This window comes from Ambystoma mexicanum, chromosome 5p (genome assembly GCF_040938575.1).
Source record: "Ambystoma mexicanum isolate Mex_15411 chromosome 5p, UKY_AmexF1_1, whole genome shotgun sequence".
Taxonomy (NCBI): Eukaryota; Metazoa; Chordata; class Amphibia; order Caudata; family Ambystomatidae; genus Ambystoma; species Ambystoma mexicanum.
The window spans coordinates 148,495,831-148,520,647 of NC_090930.1; positions in this window are offsets into that span (position 1 = coordinate 148,495,831).

Sequence of the window (24,817 nt, forward strand, 5' to 3'; positions counted from 1 at the left end):
AGCCAGAACACCCTCTGATGGTTCTGATGTGGCGAAGGATGAAGAAACAATGAAGAATCGTTGAGCAAAAATGAAAAAAAGGTCAAAGATTTGCAGGGGCGAATAATGAGGACACCCAACACATAGACGTGCAATACAAAATCTGAGAATGGCTACCTGGGGTGGAGCTAAGGGGGACAAACGTCATTGGTTGGGGAAGTATTACCCAAAGTGATAGCAAAGGGCTATATAAGTTGCAGCCATTTTTTTGTTTAAGGTTAAGGTTTAAAGCGAAACTGCTTTAATATTGCTGAGGATTCCCAGTCTGCCGATGGGGAATATTCACAAGTATGTGAATCCATGCAAGAACCATTGCTGAAAAACATAATTTCACCATAACTTCCAGTGCCTTCTAGCTATGCACAATTTATGACACAAATGAACAAATAAATTGCAGATAAATCGTCTGAAAAAACAAATGTACCTTAAAGAAAACCCAGAAAAGCAATTTATGCTTTTAGAGCAACAAAATATATATCAGAGAGGACAACAAAAAAAGGCATATGATGTTGGTCAAACAATATGTAGATTCATCTGTATACAATTAACATCTATTTAGCGCTCATGTACCTACAAACTACTTTTGACAAAGTGAACTATGCTATGGTTGGGTCCTGTTAATGAGACCTTAATTTTCCAGACGAGATCATGAGAGTCTTAGCCATACTTCTACTACGTTCAGGGATTGGTGGGCATTGCACTCCTTGGTTCCAGGGCAGCACTGCAGTGAGAGAGGGATGTGCTCCTGCCCCATTACTGTTCTCCTTACAGACTGTATGAGACTTTAATGTGCTGTAGTGCTGATGTTACTCGTTTTGTGGACTTGCGCATTCCTATCTTAACGTATGCTGATGATACAGAGTTGATTGCGCGAAACCTCATCTCCCTTTATGGACTAGTTACTGCTAATGCAGCATTTATGAGCAATCCTGTCCTTGAGGTAAATGTATCAAAATCTGCAGTCATGATCTATTCAAAGAGTAACAGGTGAACCAAGTTGCCAGCCCTATTTGTGGGAGATAAAGTCTTGGGAAAGTCTCCCTTCCCCTGGCCTTTCTCAGGTATCTCTTAGCAGTTCAACAAAGGTGGGGGAAGGTCTCCCTACCCCTGGCATTTCTCAGGCTTTTCTTGGGGGTTCAAAAAATGTGGGGGAATGTCTCCCTTCTCCTGGCCTTTCTCAGGTTTCTCGTAGCAGTTCAACAAAGGTGGAGGGGGAATGTCTTCCTTCACCTGGCCCTTCTCAGGCTTCTCTTGGCGGTTCAACAAAGGTAGAGGAATGTCTCCCTTCCCCTGGCCTTTCTCAAGGTGGATCCTTTTCAATGGCTCGGTAGACAGTCCTGGTATACTCCCCTGCCAGGTACTGCTTAGGGGCCCAGACCCCTTCACTTTGGTTTCCCTCGTTGGGGTGCCAGACCCCTTTAATATTTCTTCTCCTGCTTGGGTCCCTGACCCCTTCAATATGGTTCCTCATGTTTGGGTCCCAGACCCCTTCAATATGGTTTCTCGTGTTTGGGTCCGAGACCCCTTCAACATGGTTTCCTGCATTTGGGTCCGAGCCCATTCATGGACCCAGGGAGCCTCTGTACCTTGGTCTTGGGCTCCTGATCTTTCGCATCGGTCTTGGGTTTCTCCGAGTCTTCGGACAGCTTTTTTTTGCCTCTTACTATTCTCTTGCTGCCTCCAGCCGCTCTGCTGCACTTAGTCCAGGCCAGACTGCGCATCTCTGCTTGTCGGCGTCGCACAGCGTTCTCAGCTGCATGGACTTGCCTCTCCTGCTTGTCTTGATCTGCCCATCCTCAGCACAACAGGTAGGGACGCCAGTGTCACTACCGTCCACCACTCGATGGGCAGCTTCACCCCCCCACCCTCCCAGCCTTGCTGTCTGCGGTTCTGGCCTCTCAACCGCAGTGCCTCTCTCTCTCTTCTTGAGTCTCTCTTCCTTTTCTATTGTACTTGGAACAATGGGTAGCCAGTAACCACTAGAATGATCATTGTGGTTCTTATGAGTACTCCTCGTGCCTCTGCTTCTCCTCTTCATCCCAGTATTTCTCTGAGCCTTCTCTACAAGGTACACCTGCTCTCCTTCATACCAGGACTCATACTTTGGGCCACCCCTGGGTTGCCTGTGTTCTTCCTCGTCCCAGTACTACTGATATTTTGTATGTGGCACCTGTATATGTGCCGACAGGGTAAAGGACGGTGGGGTGAGCGGGCCTGCTCCTGCCTATACCTCTAAGTACTACCCCAGAAGGACAATCGAGTAGCGGCCTCACCTGCCTGGCATCATGGGAAGGCCCCCCCCCCCCCAGGGGAGAAGTGACAACATCTGGGGATTCGTCACACTGTGTAACAGGGGGCACATAGTTAAAGTATACTTGCTTGAAATGACTTTTAGGGGTTTTGTTGCATTAAATCTGATGACCTTAACTCTGTAATAAATAATCGTGTTTCACTGAATTTCAAGAGTTGTGTTATGCAATTGTTTTCTCAGGGCCCACAAGCAATGGCCTTTGGCCTTGGCCCATGAACATGTTGCACCAATACATTTCTTTTTTTTAAGGTTAAGGTTTAAAGCGAAACTGCTTTAATATTGCTGAGGATTCCCAGTCTGACGATGGGGAATATTCACAAGTATGTGAATCCATGTAAGAACCATTGCTGGAAAACATAATTTCACCATAACATCCAGTGCCTTCTAGCTATGCACAATTTATGACACCAATGAACAAATAAATTGCAGATAAATCGTCTGAAAAAACAAATGTACCTTAAAGAAAACCCAGAAAAGCAATTTATGCCTTTAGAGCAACAACATATATATCAGAGAGGACAACAAAAAAAGGCATATGATGTTGGTCAAACAATATGTAGATTCATCTGTATACAATTAACATCTATTTAGCGCTCATGTACCTACAAACTACTTTTGTCAAAGTGAACTGTGCTATGGTTGGGTCCTGTTAATGAGACCTTAATTTTCCAGAAGAGATCATGAGAGTCTTAGCCATACTTCTACTACGTTCAGGGATTGGAGGGCATTGCACTCCTTGGTTCCAGGGCAGCACTGCAGTGAGAGAGGGATGTACTCCTGCCCCATTACTGTTCTCCTTACAGACTGTATGAGACTTTAATGTGCTGTAGTGCTGATGTTACTCGTTTTGTGGACTTGCGCATTCCTATCTTAACGTATGCTGATGATACAGAGTTGATTGCGCGAAACCTCATTTCCCTTTATGGACTAGTTACTGCTAATGCAGCTTTTATGAGCAATCCTGTCCTTGAGGTAAATGTATCAAAATCTGCAGTCATGATAAATTCAAACAGTAACAGGTAAACCAAGTTGCCAGCCCTATTTGTGGGAGATAAAGTCTTGGGAAAGTCTCCCTTCCCCTGGCCTTTCTCAGGTATCTCTTAGCAGTTCAACAAAGGTGGGGGAAGGTCTCCCTTCCCCTGGCATTTCTCAGGCTTCTCTTGGGGGTTCAACAAATGTGGGGGAATGTCTCCCTTCTCCTGGCCTTTCTCAGGTTTCTCGTAGCAGTTCAACAAAGGTGGAGGGGGAATGTCTTCCTTCACCTGGCCCTTCTCAGGCTTCTCTTGGCGGTTCAACAAAGGTAGAGGAATGTCTCCCTTCCCCTGGCCTTTCTGAAGGTGGATCCTTTTCAATGGCTCGGTAGACAGTCCTGGTATACTCCCCAGCGAGGTACTACTTAGGTGCCCAGACCCCTTGAGTTTGGTTTCCCTCGTTGGGGTGCCAGACCCCTTTAATATGGCTTCTCCTGCTTGGGTCCCTGACCCCTTCAATATGGTTCCTCATGTTTGGGTCCCAGACCCCTTCAATATGGTTTCCCGTGTTTGGGTCCGAGACCCCTTCAACATGGTTTCCTGCATTTGGGTCCGAGACCCATTCATGGACCCAGGGAGCCTCTGTACCTTGGTCTCGGGCTCCTGATCTGTGGCATCGTTCTTGGGCTTCTCCGAGTCTTCGGACAGCTTTTTTTTTGCCTCTTACTATTGTCTTGCTGCCACCAGCCGCTCTGCTGCACTTAGTCCAGGCCAGACTGTGCATCTCTGCTTGTCGGCGTCGCACAGCGTTCTCCCCTCATGGACTTGCCTCTCCTGCTTGTCTCAGTGTGCCCGTCCTCAGCACAACAGGTATGGACGCCAGTGTCACTACCGTCCACCACTCGATGGGCAGCTTCACCCCCCCACCCTCCCAGCCTTGCTGTCTGCGGTTCTGGCCTCTCAACCGCAGTGCCTCTCTGTCTCTTCCTGAGTCTCTGTTCCTTTTCTATTGTACTTGGAACAATGAGTAGCCAGTAACCACTAGAATGATCATTGTGGTTCTTATGAGTACTCCTCGTGCCTCTGCTTCTCCTCTTCATCCCAGTATTTCTCTGAGCCTTCTCTACAAGGTACACCTGCTCTCCTTCATACCAGGACTCATACTTTGGGCCACCCCTGGGTTGCCTATGTTCTTCCTCGTCCCAGTACTACTGATATTTTGTATGTGGCACATGTATATGTGCCGACAGGGTAAAGGACGGTGGGGTGAGCAGGCCTGCTCCTGCCTATACCTCTAAGTACTACCCCAGAGGGACAATCGAGTAGCGGCCTCACCTGCCTGGCATCATGGGAAGGGCCCCCCCCTGGGGATTCATCACACTGCGAAACAGGGGGCACATAGTTAAAGTATACTTGCTTGAAATGACTTTTAGGGGTTTTGTTGCATTAAATCTGATGACCTTAACTCTGTAATAACTAATGGTGTTTCACTGAATTTCAAGAGTTGTGTTATGCAATTGTTTTCTCAGGGCCCACAAGCAATGGCCTTTGGCCTTGGCCCATGAACATGTTGCACCAATACATTTCTTTTGGGCCTCCTAGCCATGGCCTTCAGCCATGGCCAGTGTCCACGGCCGAACATGTGGGATAGCTTCTTGAGTTCTTGCTAGCCACGGCCTGTACATGTTGCATAGTTCCTTGAGTGTCTCATTATCTATGGGCTTCAAGCGTGGCTTCTGCTCATGTTGCACCAATATCTTTCTTTAAGGCCCGCTAGCCATGGCCACTGGTCATATTACACCATTCATTTGTTTCCAAACATTTGGTACCAAACACCCATTGCCACCTGCCCAGTAGATGTAGGTGCTGCAGGTGTTACATTTCTTTTTTCAAATTCCTCATTACCTTGATAATTTCACAGTAATCATTTCCAATTGCACCCAATGCTTGGAGCATGGAATGAGTTTGGGCAGTGGTCTGTGCTCAATAAATACCCTAATAATATATTTTTTTTTAATAATGGTTTCTGGTGGAGCCTGTAGGTGATCATGAGTAGGTGATTGGAGTGTGCTGAGTTGAATGTGGCATGCAAACGACTGAAGTCGACCCCAGCAGAAGAGTGGCTGGTGGACATCTATGTCTGCCTTTGGACGCACCCTGGAGCTCCTCCCGAATTAAATAAAGCTCCATGGCCACTGCCAGCAAACCCCTCACAACCAAGTGGGAGCCAGCGAGTAAAACCATTTGTTCTGTTCATCTCGTCTATTGAAATGTACAGCGTGAGTATGCCAACAACCTGGTGAGCACCCTGAGTGTAGAAGAGGCGGCAAGCTGTCTATGCTATCTTTTGACGAAATGCCTGGCAGATACCAGGAAGCAGGACGTGCGGACGTCTGGAGGCATGACCTGGGTTGGTCGATGGGATGTAACGGGATGCTTTTTCTCCCCTTTGGCGCTCTACACTGCACTAGAAAGACAATGCACGGTAATGGACACCCCTGAGTTTCGGGTGGGTTATATACATTTTGGAACAGGAGAGAGAGAACTGGATAAGGTTGGAACTGCACAAATATAATGAAAAACAGCAGCAGAACGACTGCAGGTACTGCTGTGTCCCAACTGAAGGCATACCTGCAGAGTCTATGACCCGTCAATAGGTGCATCTATTCACATGGTAGTAGTTTGCTCTCATTAGCCAAACTGGAGATGATGGCATGGATGTGAAGAAGACCACGACATACCGAAGTCGGGCCTCCTCTTTAGGGCCTCCTCTTTTTGTCCAGAAAAAGAATCATAACAGCTGGATGTTGTTAATGTTTGTACAGTTTTGCTGGGTCTGTGTTTCTCTTTAACTGTGTTTATTTCAGCAAAGGTATTCTATATTGTGATTGCAGGGAAGAGTATGCATCTATTTTGACACCGATCATTGTTGTGCATTGCTCAAGGTGGGAGTTTATTTCCATTTTTGAAAGGATTGGTTTATGCTGCTGGCATCGTTTTGTTTTTATTGCAGGTAGCTTGTTGCCATTTATTAAGGTTTTAGCTTTTTATAAGCCATCAGGAAATGTGACCACTTAAAATGGACTATATCAAATGAAATGAGATACTGCCTGATGAACTGATGGAGTAAGAAATGTGGTGAACCGAGGGGAGATTGCACTCTACTCTAGGTGAACACCCTCTAGTTAGAGGAAGGAAGAAAACTATAGTGCCCTATAAGTGGAAGAAACCTGTAACAATGTGTCTACTAATATTATACAAGGTATGTGGATAAATGTGGATAAATGTAATGCAGGATGGAAAGACCCCAGTTAATGCATTTGCTACCATACTGTACAGCCAGACCTGGATTCTACTGATTATAGAATGAATATGGAAAGGTTGAATAAACCGGAAGCTAGTAGTAATTGTGAACACCTTTCCCATCTGTAGTGTGGTCAATTTCCACAGACTGTATTGTAAGCGAAAAAAACATGCCATAAAACTCTACAATTTCGAATGTAGAAATTATGTTTGATTTGTAAAATTTGTCAGCATGGGCGTAATTTTAGGGGGGGACAGGGTTGTTTGTCCCCCCAACTTTCATGGCACACCATTTTGTCCCCATTCATTTGGCTGGGGCATCTTTCCATCAGATGTCCTGTCCCCCCCAACATTTTCATCAAAGTTACTCCACTGGTTGTCAGCCGCTAAATATTCTCTCGTTAAGACGAAGTGTGGCATTGTGCACTGTTTACTGAGAGTTTATCAAGTAGTGTAAATTAACGTGGAACCGAGAAGGGCCAAAACCACTAGCCACATACTGGACTCTGGATTTTGATACAAAGGGGAAAAAATGTAACCACATTTTCTGGGCTCAGAATGCTGTTCTCTATTTTACTGGCCGGGAAATAGGCAAACACTGCCTGGTACTGCAGGGTTTAGCCTTCCAATCGATATTTCCTGGTGTGATGTCATGCTGAGTTTGAATTAGTTGGGTAGTCTTGAACTGCAGTGATGGGTACTTCAGTGTAGATGGCAGTATGGTGTCCCCTGGTAGACTGACATTGAGTAGATGTTCCTTAGTGACTGTGTGGCTGGCAGTTTACTGTGTCAATGACTTTGAGGATTGTGGACATGATAGGAAACTATTTTGGTAGGATGTGCCCTGCTGGGAGAAGGTGAGAGGACAGAGGCAGGTGTAGACCTGGTTTCCCTGACAGAGAGGAGTCCCGTTTGGGAGTGTCTCAGATTATCCAATCCATTCAATTCAAATCACATAATAACAGGATAAGTGCTGAACCCATATGCATGCATACTTATAAAATGCCGATCCCATACCCTCACCCAGAATAATTTGTCTCACACATTGTTTGTCAAGTGTTGGCAATAAAAGGCCGTAGGTTTTATTGTACAGATATGGTCATGCAGATAACAATAATCACATATCATGATGTAACATACTTTTGGGCACCGGGTCTTGGGGTTACCCCATCTGGCCCGTGCCCGCCTTCTCATGTCCCACGACTTGTTGTGGGCCCTGTACAGTGCCCTGTACTTCTTTTTCTTTGTTCTTCTCCCTTGTTTGTAGGGTGGGAGGGTTTTGTGGTAAAGAAGCAAAGGTTTTGAAAGGCACTGAGTAAACAGTGCACCTCCTGTGTGTTTGGGTCCCCGTTCAGGGTCCACAAACTGTTTGTGTTTTCTCAGAGCCTGCTGCTCTGTATTTATAAGACCCAGGGGAGCCCTGGGTCTTTGATATGCATAGTAGTAGGGGCTGTTATGTTTCAGCCCCCGGCCGGATAGCCGACTATCTGGCCCCGGGGGGGGGGGGCAGGTCTTTGAACCTGATCCTTGCCTGCCTGTTGGTTTCCTTAGGTGCTTAGCACCTTGCTGCATGAAGGAAGGTTGATGTGATTGCTCACACTTCATCCTTCCTCACATTGTGTTGTCCAGACTGCGTGTCTCTTAGACTTGGGGGGAGGAGAGGAGCAGGGAGGGGAGAGGTTTGGCTGCCCCTCTCCGGGCCTGCTGATGGTAACATCAGTTACCCTGCCTCGCTTTGTGCGGCACTACAGCATTGCCCATAACTGCTGAACCCATATGCATGCATACTTATAAAATGCCGATCCCATACCCTCACCCAGAATAATTTGTCCGACACATTGTTTGTCAAGTGTTGGCAATAAAAGGCCGTAGGTTTTATTGTACAGATATGGTTATGGCCAGACTGCCATTATGCAGTTATGCAGATAACAATAATCACATATCATGATGTAACATAATGACAACACCTGGAGGCTAGAGTTGCTGTGATTTCTCGAAAGAAATATTCCATGCCCTTGATTGATAGGTGGGTGCCGTCTTTGTGAAAAAGGTCCTGGTCATCCAGTGTAATGGCTGGGTGCTTTATGAAGCCCAGTCCTGTTGCTGTGCAAACGTTTTTCTACCCCCCTGTTGATTTTTCATCTAGAAATGTCTACAGATTTGTAGCAGTTGGCCCCTGGCCATTTCTTTCTGGGTAGGATGGCCAAGAAGTATATTTCCGCTCCTTTCCAATTATGTGAGATACCTGCAAGGGAGGAACACATGTCCTCAAGTAACTTTCTCCTCCCAAAGGATACTAGGTCATTGCCCCCTGGGTGTGTGATCAGAAATTCTGGCGGGTCTCTGTTTTTCCGCCCATCGTAGGCCTCTGTAACCTCACCATGAGGAAATGGTGTTCCTGAACGGTGGCCTTTCTTTGGTCTCCTCTGCCCATCGGCCCGTCCTGAAGATAAAAGAGTGGCCGACTATCCATGCTGATTGAAGCGTGGTCCTCCCTTCGCCTGGTGTTTCTGTATGAAGGGGGGCGAAAGAAAGGGTGAGGATGGCTGGCTATATTAGTTGCGGTCTGATGTACCTTTTGTAACAATCTGATTTCCAGCCCCCTATGTTTTTTAGTTGTTGGGGAGCTAAACCTCCTTGCCATGCTGAGGTGGCAGCACCTACTCTGAAGGAATGGGTGCCAAAACCCCTGGGGTCCCACCCCGCATTGTTAATTGCCTTCATCAGCACCCCTTTGAATTGATAGCGGCTTAGTGCCGAGGTGTCCTTATGGATCAAAAACCTCCCCCCAACCTTGGGTCTTTGTGCATAGTAGAGGTTGGTAATATATACCGGGCAGTTTACTGCCTCATCGATGCAACAAATGTTGATGGTTCTTTTTGCCCCAGTTTTTGATTGTTGGATTTCTATGCTGACGCTCTCCTGTCTGACCCTGACTTCCATGACGCCCAGCCCGTTGGTGGCCTTGGTGCTGGAAGCAATGAGTTCTCCCACTCGGAAAGCCCCGAAGTATGCCAGGAAAAAAGCTGTTCTGAACAATAAGATCTCGTATGGATGCCCGCATATGGCTTTCAGCTGGTTTGCAATTTGTACCAGTTTGCTGAAATCAAAGGAGTGGCGGGTGTCTACCTGAGGGCCCTCTATTTTGCCCCAACCCTTTAATGCATAAGCAATGAGGGCACTTTGGGTAGGATCCGAATCACCCCGTATTTTTGAGAAATATGAGACTGCAACTAGGTTTCTTTTAGCCCAATCTCTCTTAAAGCCTTCTTCATGTGCCCATTTTAAGAATATTTCTATGTCTTTGATCGTTATTAACTCTACATGTTTTATGCCTATGGCTTTAAAAACTGTTTGCAAGCACTTACTGTACTGAGCTGCGGTGGTGCTTGCCAGTGCTTTCCCTGCCATCTCTGTGAGGAAGCCTAGGGAATTGTTGGCAACCATCTTTGAGGTGCCTGGTTCGTGTTGGACATACCGGCCTTGGCTCTCTTGCACTGGCGTTGATGCCATTATTTTATTGGCACCCATTTTTGAGGTGCCTGGTGCTTGTTGGGCATCCCGCCTGGGCTCTCTGGCGCTGGCGTTGATGCCGTTATTTTATTGGTACCCGTTTTTGAGGGGCCTGGTTCTTGTTGGGCATCCCGGCCTGGGCTCTCTGGCGCTGGCGTTGATGCCGTTATTTTTGATTTCCCATTATTTCCCAGCATTCCGCCGGTATAGGGGTCACCTGTTCTTGGGCGTGCAGCGCTAGCTCCCGGAATCTTGGCCACTGAAAGCGAGATAAAGCATCTGCAATGTTATTCTCTGCCCCAGCAATGTGCTTTGCTTTGACCACAATGTTTTCTTGTAGTGTGATTGCTGTGATGGCTCATAGGACTTTTAGAACTAAATGGCATTTAGTGGACCTTCTGTTTATGGAACCTACTACTGCCATGTTGTCGCACCAGACCAAGAGTTCCGTGTTAGCTAGCTGCCTGCCCCAGATGTATAATGTTAGCCAGATGGGAAATATTTCTAGGAGGGTGATGTTTTTTGTCCACCCTATCTGTTGCTGGGCCAGTGTCCTGCCACCCATTCTGAGTCAAGTATGGCTCCAAACCCCTTGCTCCCGGCGCAATTGGTGAAAAGGACCCTTTTTGTCCATGTATACAAAGGCGTTCGCCAAAGTGAGATCCCGTTGACATTTTTGAGGAAATTCCCCCAAATTTCCAGATCTTGTTTCACCTCTGCACCTAATCGGATGTGTAGGTGGGGTTTGGTGAGTGATTTGGTTTTTAATTCCAGACTTCTGGAAAATACCCTCCCTTGAGGGATTATTCTGGCAGCAAAGTTCAGACTGCCTGCTAATGATTGATTTTCTTTAACTGTGCCCTTGTCTTTTATTGTCAGGGCTTGTATTTTCTCCAGGAGTTCTGCAATTTTTTGTTTTTTATGGATAAAATATTTTTTATTATTTTATAGGTACAAACAAACAAAACAGAGACTAATTAAAACTTAGTCAATACATTTAAACACACAGGTATGCACTTCTTCTTGGTGCTTGGCTTCTTTCCCCTTTCCCCTTATACTGTAGTTCTGTTACGCCCAATGAGTTTTAGGGTCATCTCGATCGCCTGCATGAGTTCTTTTTCGGCAGTTCAGTGGATCTTAGGCTCCTTTCTACATGCCTTCAGTTGTCCTCCCATCTTTGCCATTTCTTGGCCGCTTTCTCTGGGCACCATCTTGTGGTATACACTCTTGTTTCCATTGGCACACACATGTCTACATCCATTACCCATTTCTCGTTCTGTGGGGGGGGAGGCCGAGCCCCATAATTCAGCTAGATTCCTCTTTGCAAGCCCTGTGGATGTTGCCAACATGAGTTTTTCGAATCTGGATAGTTCTATATCTGCATCTATCCCCAATATTAGAAGTTTGGGGTCCATCGGTATCTCACGGCCATCCACTGTTGATAGTCTGTCGCAGCATTGTTGCCAGAAGTCTTGTATTTGTGGTTATTCCCATAGGATATGGAAGAAGGTTCCTCTCATTTGTTGGCACCGTAGCCAGTTGGGATCTGTCGCCCTTCCCCATTGATGCAAGGCCTCCCTGGGATAATATATCCTGTGTAGGATCTTTAGTTGGATCAGCCTGATTCAGGCAGAGATTGCTGTCTCCCTGGGGTACATGAGGGTAGTAGTCCAGTCCTCTGATTGAATTGGACCCACGTCTCTCTCCCATTTCCCTTTAAGTTCTGTGAGTTCCATTGTAGCAAATGAGTTGATTGCATTGTACATTGTAGATGTAGTTTTGTGGTCAATTCGCTCCATTACTATGTTTCTCTCGATCGGGGTGCACTCTGGTACATTAGGGAGGTCTATCTCACTTGTGGTAAGTGCGTGTCTCATTTGCCTATAATGGAAGTGTTCTGTGGCAGGAAGATTGAATTCGTCCTTTAGGGCTTGGAAAGACTTTATTTCTCCATCCCTCAACATGTCTTCTAGCCTTTTTATCCCAGCCTCTCCCATGCCGGCCACTTGGGGATCCCTCTAAGTTCTGGAAGATGCTTGTTATGCCACAAGGGTTGTCTCAGTGTGACCTTCCCATCCCAGGTGCTTATGTGCATCTCTCCAGATCTGTGTTCTCTGAGCGGCCATTGTGGCTGTGCTTTGACATGTTCTTTTTTGATAAAGGTTTTCTATCGGGGTGATCCCCTGCTCCGCCTGAGTGTCTGCTCTGTTGTGTGGTAGCATCGGGTCGTTATGTAGGATGTCATTCACTACTGACATTTGGGCTGCCCAATAGTACGTTTGTAGGTGTGGAAGTCCAATTCCTCCCTCCCATACTGAGCGCTGTAGGGTTTTCAGCACAATTCGAGGATACCCACAGCAGTTTCCTAAGCGTCTCATTTATTTTGCGAAATTCTATTTTTGGTATATATAGTGGTGCGTTCTGCAGGATGTATAAAAACCGGGGAAGTGCCAACATCTTGAATAGGGCAGCTCAACCCAGCAGTGTGAGCGGGAGAGTCATCCAGTGCCTCACATCGTTCATAAACCTATCTCTTATTGGATGTAGGTTTTTCTCTGTATATTGTGTTAGATCTATCGTGATCTGTAGCCCGAGGTATCGGAACTGCTCTTTTTCAGTTTTGTATGGGCAGTTGTTTAGAGTCGCTGGGTCGAGTCCCTTGATTGGGAATTACAAGGATTTATCATAGTTTACCCTTAGGCCACTAAAGATCCCATAGGTGTTTAGTATATTTGTGACGATAGGGGCAAGAGAGTGCTGGGTCACTTAGGTAGATTAGAAGGTTGTCCGCATATATGGACACTTTGTCCTCCTAGTTCTGTGCCCAGTGGAACCCCCTCCAATCCCGGGACTCTCCCAGCATTATCGCTAGTGGTTCAATTGCCAGTGCAAATAACATCACTGAGAGGGGGCATCCCTGTCTAGTACATTTCCCAAGCTCTATGCTGCGTGAGGACCAGCCATTTACTCTAATTTCTGCTGTTGGGGCATTGTATAAGAGTTTGACCCAGCTTGTGAATTGAGCTCCGAATCCCATTTTACACATTATGAGCCACAGGGCCTCCCAGTGGACCGAATCAAAGGCTTTCTCAAAGTCCATGGTGAGGAGTGCCAGTGTGTCCTGTAGAGCCGGTGATCTTTCGATGGCAGTTTGAAGTCTGTGAATGTTAATTCGCGTGGATCTCTGTGGCATGAAGCTGCATTGGTCCGGGTGGACCAAACAGGTAATCACTTTCTGTAGTCTATTGGCTAGTATTTTTGGCAGTATTTTCGCCTCAATGTTTATAAGGGAGATTGGTCGGTAGGAGCTGCATGCATCTGGAGGTTTGCCTTCCTTGTGTATTACCACTATACTGGCCTTTCTTAGATCTGGAGGGAGGATTCCTTTTTCCTTTGCATGCAAGAACATTTTAAGCATATCTGATGCCACTTCTGCGGTGCCAATTTTCTTCCATATTTCCACTGGAAAGCCATTGGGCCCCAGGGTTTTCCCATTTTGGAGCTGGGAGATGGCGGTCGTCAGTTCTTCCTCCGTTATTTCGGCTTTGAGTTCCAGCCTCTGTGTTTCATTTAGTGCTGGAATAGTTAGCATATCCATTATGCTGGGAGCTGCAGGGGTCGTCGATGGGGCATATAGCTTTTCATAGTAGGTTGCAAAGGCCTCCGCAATATCTGAGTCCGTTGAGGCCCATTCAGTGTTTGTGGTATTTATCCAGCGCACTTGGAGGTGGCCCTCTTCTCTCCTTTCCAACCATGCAAGAATCTTGCTGGCTTTGTCTCCCGTCTCGCATAGTCTGGCACGTATGGTTCTGTGCGCTTGTTTTGCGCATGTCAGTGCCACATTATGTAACGTCTTTTGCGCCACTTGTAAGGTTGTGTTGTCTTCCACCGCTCCCGTGCTTATGAAATTCGCCTCAGCACGTTTCACCTCTGCTTCTGCGTTCTCCACGTTGTGCTGATGCGCTTTTTTGTGTGCTGTTGTCCAGCTCAGAATTTCGCCTCTCAGAGTTGCCTTGTATGCTTCCCATATTATCCCCGCATCAAACCACTGAGTAGTGGTTTAGTTCCAAGTATGTTGTGGTTGCCTCCTGAATTTTCTCTGTTAGTTCCGGGAACCCTAGGTAGTATGCATTCAATCGCCACTTCGGTGGAGGCTGGGGCCTCTCTGTCTCAAGCAGCATCGTGAGTGGGGAGTGATCTGAAATCCCTCTGGGGTGTAGAGTCGCCTCTATCACTTTGTGTATATTTTCACCGGGGAGGAAAAAGTAATCCAGCCTGGACATCGACGCGTGTGCGCCTGAGTGAAACGAGAATTGCCTCTCCGCTGGATGAAGGTCTCTCCATGCGTCCTTCAAGCACAGTGCTGACGTAAAGGTTGCAAGCTTGGTTGGTAGTGCCGGATTTCTCCCTCTTGTATGTGTACTATCCTCACTGATGTTCATCACCTCATTAAAGTCTCCGCCCATTACCAATGTATCTGTCGGGTTGTTTACTATTATCAGTGTAATCTCCTCAATTAAGGCTGCCATGAGTGCTGGGGGCGAATAGACTGCTAATATGGCTATGGTTTGGTTCCATAGTGTGTCTTGCATGAATACAAATCTGCCTCCAGGGTCTTGTGTTACTTTAGTTATGTCGATCAGGGTTCTTTTGTTTATCAATATTAGCACTCCCCTCGAGCCCATGTAGAAGCCTGCGTGGATTACCGTCCTATACTTGGTTCTCTTGAAGAATTGGCAGTTTGTGCCTGCCAGATGCATTTAGGTGAGCATCACTATATCTGGGTTGTGCCGAATTTAAATATTGCATTACTAGTGTTCGCTTTATGCTGGTTCCCAGGCCATTCACATTCCATGTCATGAAGGCTAGTTTTTTGGCTTTATTTCCTGTTGTGGCCATTACTCCTTGGGTTCGGTGCTATTTGCGGATGGCCTTCCCTTGCGATCTTCATGTTTGCTATGATTGCTGTAGCCCTGCTGAGCCAGGTGTCAGTTGAATACCTGTGTAACACCCAACTCCCCCTCCCCGTACTCCATCCCCACCTGAAGCATCTGTCGCCCATTGAACAAAAACATTTAACCAATAAAACTAATTTTAAGTGCTTAGGTCTCTTTGGTATTGGGAATACCTCGGTGTGCACTTGTTACTGTGGGGGGGTTGTGTCATGCTGGTCTGTGGGCTGCCAGCATTCATTTTCCGGTTGCAATATGTGTCAAACAAAGTCTGTTTGGTTTCATGCCGTGTATGTTTTCATCATTCATCCGCCTTTGCATTCATTCGTCTTCTCTCTGTGGTATCGCATCCATTTCTTGGTGGGGTGGTCTCTCTGGTGGTTCGTTTAGCCGTGGCCTGTTTCTTCTGGGTTCTTGTTGTTTGCGTGGATTCCAGTCTCCTTTCAGATTTCTCTCTGCCCAGGTCCATGCCTCTTTGGGGTCAGTGAAGTGTATTGTCGTGCCATTATGGTATATCTTCAGCTGAGCTGGGAACAGGAGACCATATTTCATGTTTATTGTCTGAAGGCGCTTTTTGAGGGAGGTCAAACGATTGCCTCATTTTCTGCACTTCTCTAGTGAAGTCTGGGAAGAAACCGATCCTGGAGCCGTTATATGTTATCTCCCCCTTTGTCCTGGCCATTTGCAACACTGCATCTCGATCTCTGTAGTTAAGGATCTTCGCTACCACAGTTTGCGGCTGTCCTCCAGGAACCGGCCTGCCCATTGGGACTCGGTGTGCCCTTTCTATTGAGACCAGTTTCGATGGGGTCTTGGGTGCAAATAGATCAGCAAGCCATTGCTCTAGAAAGAGTTCCATGCTCTCCCCCTCAGCCTTTTCGGGCAGGCCAAGAATGCGGATGTTGTTCCTCCTTGACCTGCCCTCTCCCTCTTCTACCCTGCTCTCCAGTACCTTTATACATTCCAGTGCTCTATTCATTTGCTGACCCATACCTTTCAGTTCGTCCTCTGCAACAGATATACGAGTCTCAGCCTCTCCAGTGCGGGATGAGAGCTTCTGAAGATCATGGCGCAGCAGGGAGACTTCGGTGGAGATGCCGTCCATTTTGACTTCCATAGAGGTTCGCGAGTTGGTGATGGCGTTCATCACATCTCTTAGGGATAGGTTTTCTTCAGGATTTTGTGTATCTTCAGACCTGCTTGATTCCATTGGTGGAGGAATGTTGGTGGTCGTGAATTGTTCCATCGTGCTCTGATTGGTCACTTTTTTTGTTGTCGTCTTATCTTTGCCCATTGCAGCTGTTGTCTGTTGGCTTGTTGTTGCTGTGTATAGTGCAGCCTTTAGAGTTTTGGCTCGTCCTGTGGGATAGTCTGTTCAGTGCCGCTTGTGTTTTGTAGGGAAGCTGGTATCCAAAGCGTGCTGTGCACCTGTACGGCTACTTATTAACTATGTGGGAGCCTCCTCTTATTGTATTCTATTGCTCTTGTTTAGGTGCGCTTCACTACCAGTATGTGCCGCCGGCTGTTGGGTTGGCTTGTGGGTCTCGCCTCCACTTTTCCCCCTCTGGTTATAGGGGTTGTCGCAGTCTGTGCTCCGGTCTGAGGCGCTGCCTGGGGAAGTCTTGTTCGGCCGGGTTGGATGGGGCGGGGGGTTCCCTCCTTTGCCCAACTTTCGCTTCTAGGGTTCGTATGTCCTCCCCTGCCCCCTTTGCACTTGTTGGGTCCCGTTCCCCTTGGTTGCTTCTTACTTTACTGGCAGTTTGTATTGGGGAACTTGTTTGTTGCCTGTACCCTTTATCTCAGGATCTACCTCTGTACCCCTTCCTCATTTCAACAGTCCTTGTACAGCCAGTGTTGTAGGCCAAGTGGGGGGGTCCGTTTACCCCTCGCGCAATTTGATGCCCTTCTTGGTTCTGTGTCCCGCTTTTTCATCCAACCATCCCCTCTCCTTACCAGCTTAACTCTGCAGGATGTCAGCAGGCGCTCAACGTTATACGGAGTGCCCGCGAGTGTCAGTATTGGCGCGGAGGCAGTGTTCCGGGCTCTGTTGCCTTTTCCAGTCGCTGAGCGGGGGATCAGGGCTCTCCCACTCGCGTCCACCTCAGGGCCGCCGGATCCCGGATCGGGCCCCGCTGACCATTCATTGTTTTGACCGCCCCAGCTGCTTCTGGTTTCAAGGGGGCGCCCGTCTCCGGCCCCTGGCGGCCGCTTCAACAGTGACGATGCGAAGCGTCTCCGACCTCTCCGGGCTCCCCAGCGTTTCCGCACTTCAGCGCTGTTTGCCTCTGAGGGTGCTAGTCCGTTGCGACCGCTCCTCTTACTTGCCGCGTAGTAGCCATCTTGGATTCACACCAGTGCCGGTCACGATATTTCTTTCACTGTGGATTTCTCGGGATCTGGTCAGTGGAATGCTTCCCAACTTCAGCAGATTGTAGCGACGGCTGTCTGCTCTTGTTTGATGTAATTGTTCGCCTCCGTTTCAACAATTTTCTTCAGGATTTTGGAGGATTCTGCTGGTGGCCCGGGAGCTCACAAGGATCACGTCTCCATGCTGAGCCCGCTGGCCACACCCCCCGCCCTCCCAAATTCTGCAAATTTTGATTTCGGGATCTTGCATAGTCCTTGTGCAGAGTCAATCTCAATGCCTAGGAAAATTATATTGGTGGCTGGTTTGGTTGTTTTTTCTATTGCTAGAGGTATGCCCCACTGTGCAGCCATTCTTTCTAGTTTCAACAGGGCCCCATGGCATTCTTCTGAGTTTGCTGGGCCCACAACCATAAAGGTACCACTTTGGTCCCTGGTCTCTCTTTCTGAAAAGCCCATTGGAAAAAAGAGCTGAATTGCTCGAATAGGGCACAGGATACTGCACACCCCATAAGGAGGCATCTGTCGACATAGAATTTGTTGTTAAAAGTAAAACCTAACCATTTCTAGGAATCTGGGTGGACTGGTAAAAGTCTGAAAGCGGAATCGATGTCCAGTTTGGCCATCAGGGCGTTCCTGCCACATTCCTGTATGAGTCTTACCGCCTCCTGGAAAAGTGTGTAGGATACTGCGGATTCCGTGTGTGGAATGCCGTCGTTCAGTGATTGGCCTTTGGGGTAGGATAGATGGTGAATTAGCCTAATTTTCCCTGGTTCTTTTTTAGGGACCAAACCTAGAGGTGATATTAAATAGTCCTTAGGGGCATGTGGTCCCAGGGTCGCGCTATGCTGCCTAAAAGCAGTTCTTTCTTGATTTTGTTCTCCACTATTTGGGGTTTGTCACTGGATGACTTTAAGTTCAATGGGATGTTCTGTGACCCTGTACCCTTAAAGGGGATGATAAAACCCCTGGTAAAGCCCAGCCAGATTGCCTCGCTGGTTTCCCTGTTTGGGTAGTTGGTGAGTGCTTCTCTAAAATTGTTTGGGTTGATGGGGGTTCTGCCTGGTGCCAGTCTTAGGTTTGTAGAGGAATGGTTGTTGCTAATCTTTTGAATTTTTGGCTGGCAGTCTGGTGCAATTGCTTGCTGCGTGGTCGCCGTTGCAGTTTGTGCACCGTGTTTGTACCAGCATTCCTTACCCCAGGTGCACTGGTTCTTTCCAAAATCCCTGCATGGAATGCTGGCTTTTGCAGAATGGTTTTTGTTCTGCCTGTGGATATTAGACTTCGCTGCCCATGGCTGGTTCTTCCAAAAAGGCTGTTTTCCCTTTTTATACTTGTCATTATCGTTGTTTCTGGGACCTTGAGTATTCTTATTACATTTGGAGGAGTCCTGTGGTGCCTCTTCTTCTGCTGGAGGCTCAGTGTTTAACATATATAAATCATTTTGGACCTCGTCCCATTCTATGGCTGACCACTCTGACTTGCTTCTCCTAAATCTGATATCATATGCTAGCCAGGTCTTCCCTTTCTGAGCGATTTTCACTTCTCTTATTTTATCCATGTAAGCCCATAGTGTTCTGCCAACTTTGGAGAATTTCTCCTCACATATTGTTGCCAAGATAGCGAAGGCCTGCAGCCAGTTGTCCCAATTCTGTTCTAACTGGGCGTTTCTGGCTATCGCTTTCTCTTCTATCTTTTTAGGATCCCTGAAGGGATCCTTACCTTTGCGTTGGGCTTCTATCAGTGAAAATATGTCTATTAATTCTTTGGCCCAAATGGCTTCCTTGATTGTGGTATCAATATTCCATGCTAGGCATCTTTTATATCTATTCAGTATTTCAGTCTGAAAGAATTTCAATTCTAATTGGTCATTGCAGATCTTTGCTATGTCTGGGTTGCTGTTATGTTGCCCAGTTTGGCCCAATGTTTCTGTACTGGGGATTGCCCATTTTTTCAAAGTACCTGTTGGGTCTGCCGTGGCTGCTGCTGGAGCAGTTGTGCTAGCTGCTGCTGGCGTTACAGTGCTTGTGTCACTGGTGTGGTTGGGGCTGTTATTTGGGTTGTTGCTGGTGCAGGGGCTTCACCAATATGATAGGCTCAATGGTTCTATTGTGATTTGAGGGCCTCTGATCCCCTGTTTGGGGAACTTGTTTCTCCCTCATTTCCCGCAATATCTGTTGCATTTCCGACATATTATCACACAATTTTGCCAGTTTTCTATTACCTTTTCTAGGGCCATCTGTCAATTTCTGTCTCTTTGATAGAGGTATGACATCATCTTGACTGGGTGGTGAAGGGGTCCCATCTTTTGGTAGGCTGTACATATTTTCCCTTACCCAGGCCCATCCGTAGTGTTCTGCTGCCTCGATGGCTGCCAGTAGGTGGGCGATTTGGGCTTCTCTGCTGGTGTTTTGGGTCTCCGTGATTTTCGTTTGGGGCCCATGCTTTCCTTTCAGCCTGTTTTGATTAGAAAGGAAAATATTGTAAAAGGCTGTGTTTGGCCCTCTAGGGATTTGCACTCGTGTCAGCAGCCTCTATACAGATGTCAAAAATAAGCTTTCTAATTGTTGCACTTTTTTTGTATAATTTGGCATTTAACTAGTGCTATGGGTCAAAAAAGGGCTGCGTTTTTCCCAGTTGGGATTCGAAACTGGGTCAGTAGGTTCTGCATGTGTGTCAAGGCGCGAGCTCTAATCGCTGTGCTATGTGACCAGTTCGAATTTGGCGATGGTGTTTACCCGTTTTGGGTAACTGCTTAATGTTGTCCACAAAGGATTTATTCTGTTTTACTTCCCCTCAATTGTCATGCCTGTATTTTGGGAGCAGTTAGTTGCAATAAATTGTGCGTGCCCACTTTTGTCCTGGGTTTTTAGAGTCACCAACTCGTTTTATGCCAGAAATAAATTAATATAACACGGGCAAAGTCTATGTTTGAGAATGAACCAGGGACCTGTTTCAGGATTTCGTTCTATACTAAGAAAAATTTCCCCCGGCCCAGGGTTTCCTCGCGGCCTCTGTGTTTTCAAAATCGATGCTTTACAGTAAATAAATCATGCTGCGCGCGGTCGAAATCTGCCGGGGAACGCGGCTGTCTCGCGGATGTTTATTTTGCTTGTTCATGATTAGAAAACAGTGTTCCTAACGCGTGCTCGGCGGCCGACAAGGCGGCTTACCTTGGAAATTGACACGCTTTCTTGAAGAGGCTGCCTCTGCCGGGCTTTGCTGCAGGTTTCTTCATTTGCGCTGGTAAGTGGAAACTCCCAGCTTCTGTGTTTGTTTGTTTAAAAAACCCACCGCTCGTCTCCCGGCTGTGCAAATTTCATGAGCAGTACAATGCTCACAGAAAAGTAAAGACGCTGGGAATACAGCGAACTTGAAAGAGTTTGCTAAAGAAGCAAAGGTTTTGAAAGGCACTGAGTAAACAGTGCACCTCCTGTGTGTTTGGGTCCCCGTTCAAGGTCTTTATGTTTTCTCAGAGCCTGCTGCTCTGTATTTATAAGACCCAGGGGAGCCCTTGGTCTTTCATATGCATAGTAGTGGGGGCTGTTATGTTTCAGCCCCCGGCCGGATAGCCGACTATCTGGTCCCCCGGGGGGTGCAGGTCTTTGAATCTGATCCCTGCCTGCCTGCTGGTTTCCTGAGGTGCTTAGCACCTTGCTGCATGAAGGAAGGGTGAGGTGATTGCTCACACTTCACCCTTCCTCAGCATTGTGTTGTCCAGACTGCGTGTCTCTTCAACTTGGGGGGAGGAGAGGAGCAGGGAGGGGGAGAGGTTTGGCAGCCCCTCTCCGGGCGTGCTGATGGTAACAGCAGTTACCCTGCCTCGCTTTGTGCGGCACTACAGCATTGCCCAAAACTGTTATTATGTGAATCAGGAGAGAGGACTTAATTCATGTGTGTAGATAAGGGTGAGGAGCCCAGAAAATGAATGGGCATCATTATTGTATTGTAGCTGTCATTTATATAGCGCCTTTTACTATTATCATAGTCTCAATCAGCCGGTGGTTGGAACGCCCTCGGGGACTTAAATCCAGAGCATTGGAGTGCATGGAGTAAAATTAGAATGTGTGTGTGCATTTGGCCAAATAAGGCTTAGCAGGACTGGCCAGGCTCCGGTAGAGAGCAACCCATGAGGTCAGGTATGTGGATGGGTCCTGAGAGGAGTCAGGAGATGGCGTGAGTGCAGAAGACTCACAATGGTTTCAACCTGCCCGAATTTGTCACAGGTCTTCGTTGCATACTGATGTCAGAGTTGTTGAGGCATAGTCTGATGTAAGTAGGCAGAGAATTATGTGACCAGCAGGACTACATTTGTCATAGCCCTTGCTGTATTCTGATGTGTGCGGGTAGCCATGCCTGCGGCCAGTGTCCACCGGAGGGGTGAGTTATACGTGCCTAGCAGATTTGGTGGTGATTTTTGTATGTGCGCCCGATCAGGTATTGGCTTCTTCTGTTGATTCTTGAAGCTGCGATATAACAGTTACCGAGAGTGACAGTATATGGTTCAACTAATTGCAACTAGAAAATCACGGGTTGTACTTACACGCTCTTCTAGGCGGATAGCCTGGTGAATCTTCCTGAACCTTCTCAATTGTTACCTTTACCATGGGCGGCCCATCCTATAATTCATCCATTCGCTATACCCGCCCCTCCTTCAGGTCCTTCCAGAGTGAATTCCCGGTCTTGTTCTTGATTGCCTTCCCGGAGTAATGCATGAGAACCCCCACCTGGCCTTCTAGCGTGAGACATGGCCATGGCACAATTCCTCCCATGACAATTCCCTACAGTGCATCCCAATCTGTCCAAGTGCGATGGTGGTGATTCTATCACAACCACTTATTCATTGATGACAAACCCAATGACTGACAGAGGACTTAGTAGACAACAATTTCTATGTAGTAAGTGAAGGGTGTGTACACCCTGCACCCCATGTGATTCTTGTGGTACTACAAAACAACCTTGATTGAAAAAAGCAATGAGGGAAAGAGAATGCAGATGAGAGTAGCACCCACAGTGGCCACTGGTTTCAGACAATATCTGAACAGATGTCCACATGTTTAGTTTACAGGAGCGCTGCCCCACAGGCAGAATGTACTGAGAGACAAATCACTCTTAGTCCTTACTGGGAAGGGAGTAGAGATTATCCAGAGAGCAGATAACAGAACAAGACTTGGTTGCCCCTCAGGTTTGGAGTATTAGGAGGTCTAATAATCGATGTGTATATCCTTGGTGGGCTTGACAGGGACCAAGAGTTCAATAACTGAAAGTAGTAATGGCTGTATTACAGCTCTTACACATACCACCGCCATGCAGTGCAGGCGGAAGGCAGGGCTCAGCACGTCTCTTATGGTCATTGATTTAATACTTAAACATGGAGAGAGGTGCTACCGAGGATGATGGGCCTCTTGCTCCTCATAACCATAAACACCAATGAATTGGATACATATAGTCCTTGTGCATATGTGGGCAGAACACCAATAATGATTGATGGTGGCAATGGTGTAAAGTTATATGTGGTTCGTGTCCCATTGCCCGTAATTCCATAGATGGAGGTACTTTTCGTCAAACAGGGAGCACTTCACACTGGTAATTCACATGTACCATCTGGCTAAGAGGAGAACAACAAAGAACTCAGTGCCAATCCCCAAACTCCTCTTTAATAACAGGTTGCATTGCTACCAAGGGCTTTTGTTCTGTAAGGTTAATTTGCCTTGTGGTGTTACACGGAAAGGGGGTTTGGACAAATGTTCCTCCATTAACTTCCATACAATTTAGAAGTTCACTAGGAAACGCTGTCTCAAGCTGGAGAATTTTCTCATAGCCGATCGAGGTCACCCAAGCCATGCTCAAGTTTGACCAAAGAAAATTATGCACGTTTTCAAATGTATCATTAGGCTAACAGCAACCTGAATTGAAAGTTCAAATGTGTTTTAACTTTCCTGAAATAAAGGCACCATGTGAGGCCCGCCTTTCTGCTAGCCACTTGTACATAAGAGTTCTGAGCAGGAAGCAGTATTATGGTTCAAACGTGCATATTTTACCTGCAATATGTGAAACATTTTGATCCCATCTATACACCATTGAAAAAGAATAACACTTTTTGTGATATTGGTTTTGTAATTTTGCCCTGGATAATGGATCCAGTAAATTTTCACTTCTACACTGCCAGGAACATTTTCTGTTGTAAATTAGCTGCCTGATATGGAACTTGCATATTTGAATTTATATTGGAACATGCAAATGCATGTGAAAGCACAGCATTGCTTTGAAGAAATAAGCTCTGATTGGTTCTTGGAGATAGGATTACTGAATACTGCATTCATTATCATAATTATCATTATTATTATAGCGCAAACCTAGCTCCGGAGCAATAAAGCAATGTACTGGTCATACAGCAGAACATTGGTAGCGACAATTTAACAAGTCAGCAAGTAGGCAACTAGGTGGTTGTCTCATAAAAGTATCCCTTGTTCCGTAGAGGCGAGTTCATTTTGTATTTTGGCCATCCTTTCCCGTTCTTTCCTGTCCACTTCACAGTTCACAAATCTTTCCATGCTGAGGTGTTTCCACTTGTTTGCATTGGTGAGGCACGCCGCTGCTTGTATAGTGGGGTCTGCTCTGCTTTTAGCGGCAAATGCCTCTTTAGTGATGGCAGGGGGGGGGCGTTGTGTGAAAGGTATGAAATGTAGTTTTCTGCCTCCTGTGTTATGGAGTCCTCTGTTTTCTCTTACGGGTGTTTGGGGATGGATTGTCTGCCGGGTTGATGTCTCCCCCAGGTTTGTGGATGATTTGGGAGTCATACTCCTGGAGTCTGATGCCCCACCTTTCGATGTGTGGTGGCATTTTGTTTTTGAGGTTGCCAAACAAAGAGAGCAGCGCATGGTGATCAGTCATGAGGGTGAATCTTCTGCCAATGATGAAGTGATGGAATTTCTCGCAGGCCCATATTGCTGCTAGGCTCTCTCGCTCAGCTTGGTAATATGCCTGTTTAACGGGCGACAGGGCTCTGCTGGCATCTGCAATGATTCTTTACTTGTGGTGCCCGTTGGGGTCCGTCTGGGCAAATATGGCCCCCAGGCCAACGGGACTGGCATCAACAGTGAGCTCTGTCTCCCTTTCCGGGTTAAAGTAGGCAAGCTGACGATTGTTGCCAAGTTCTTCTTTTATGGTGTGTTCCTGGCATCGCGTGTCCCACTCGAACAGGGAGTCTTTTTTGAGGAGTCTTCGGAGCGGGTCTGTGAGGGTGGCATAATTCGGTAGGTAGTGGGCGCAGTAGCCTGCCATACCTAGGAATGATCGTAGATCGGCAACTCCTGTGGGGGGGGGCTAGGCCAACGATCGTGCTGATTTTCTCGGGGTCAGCC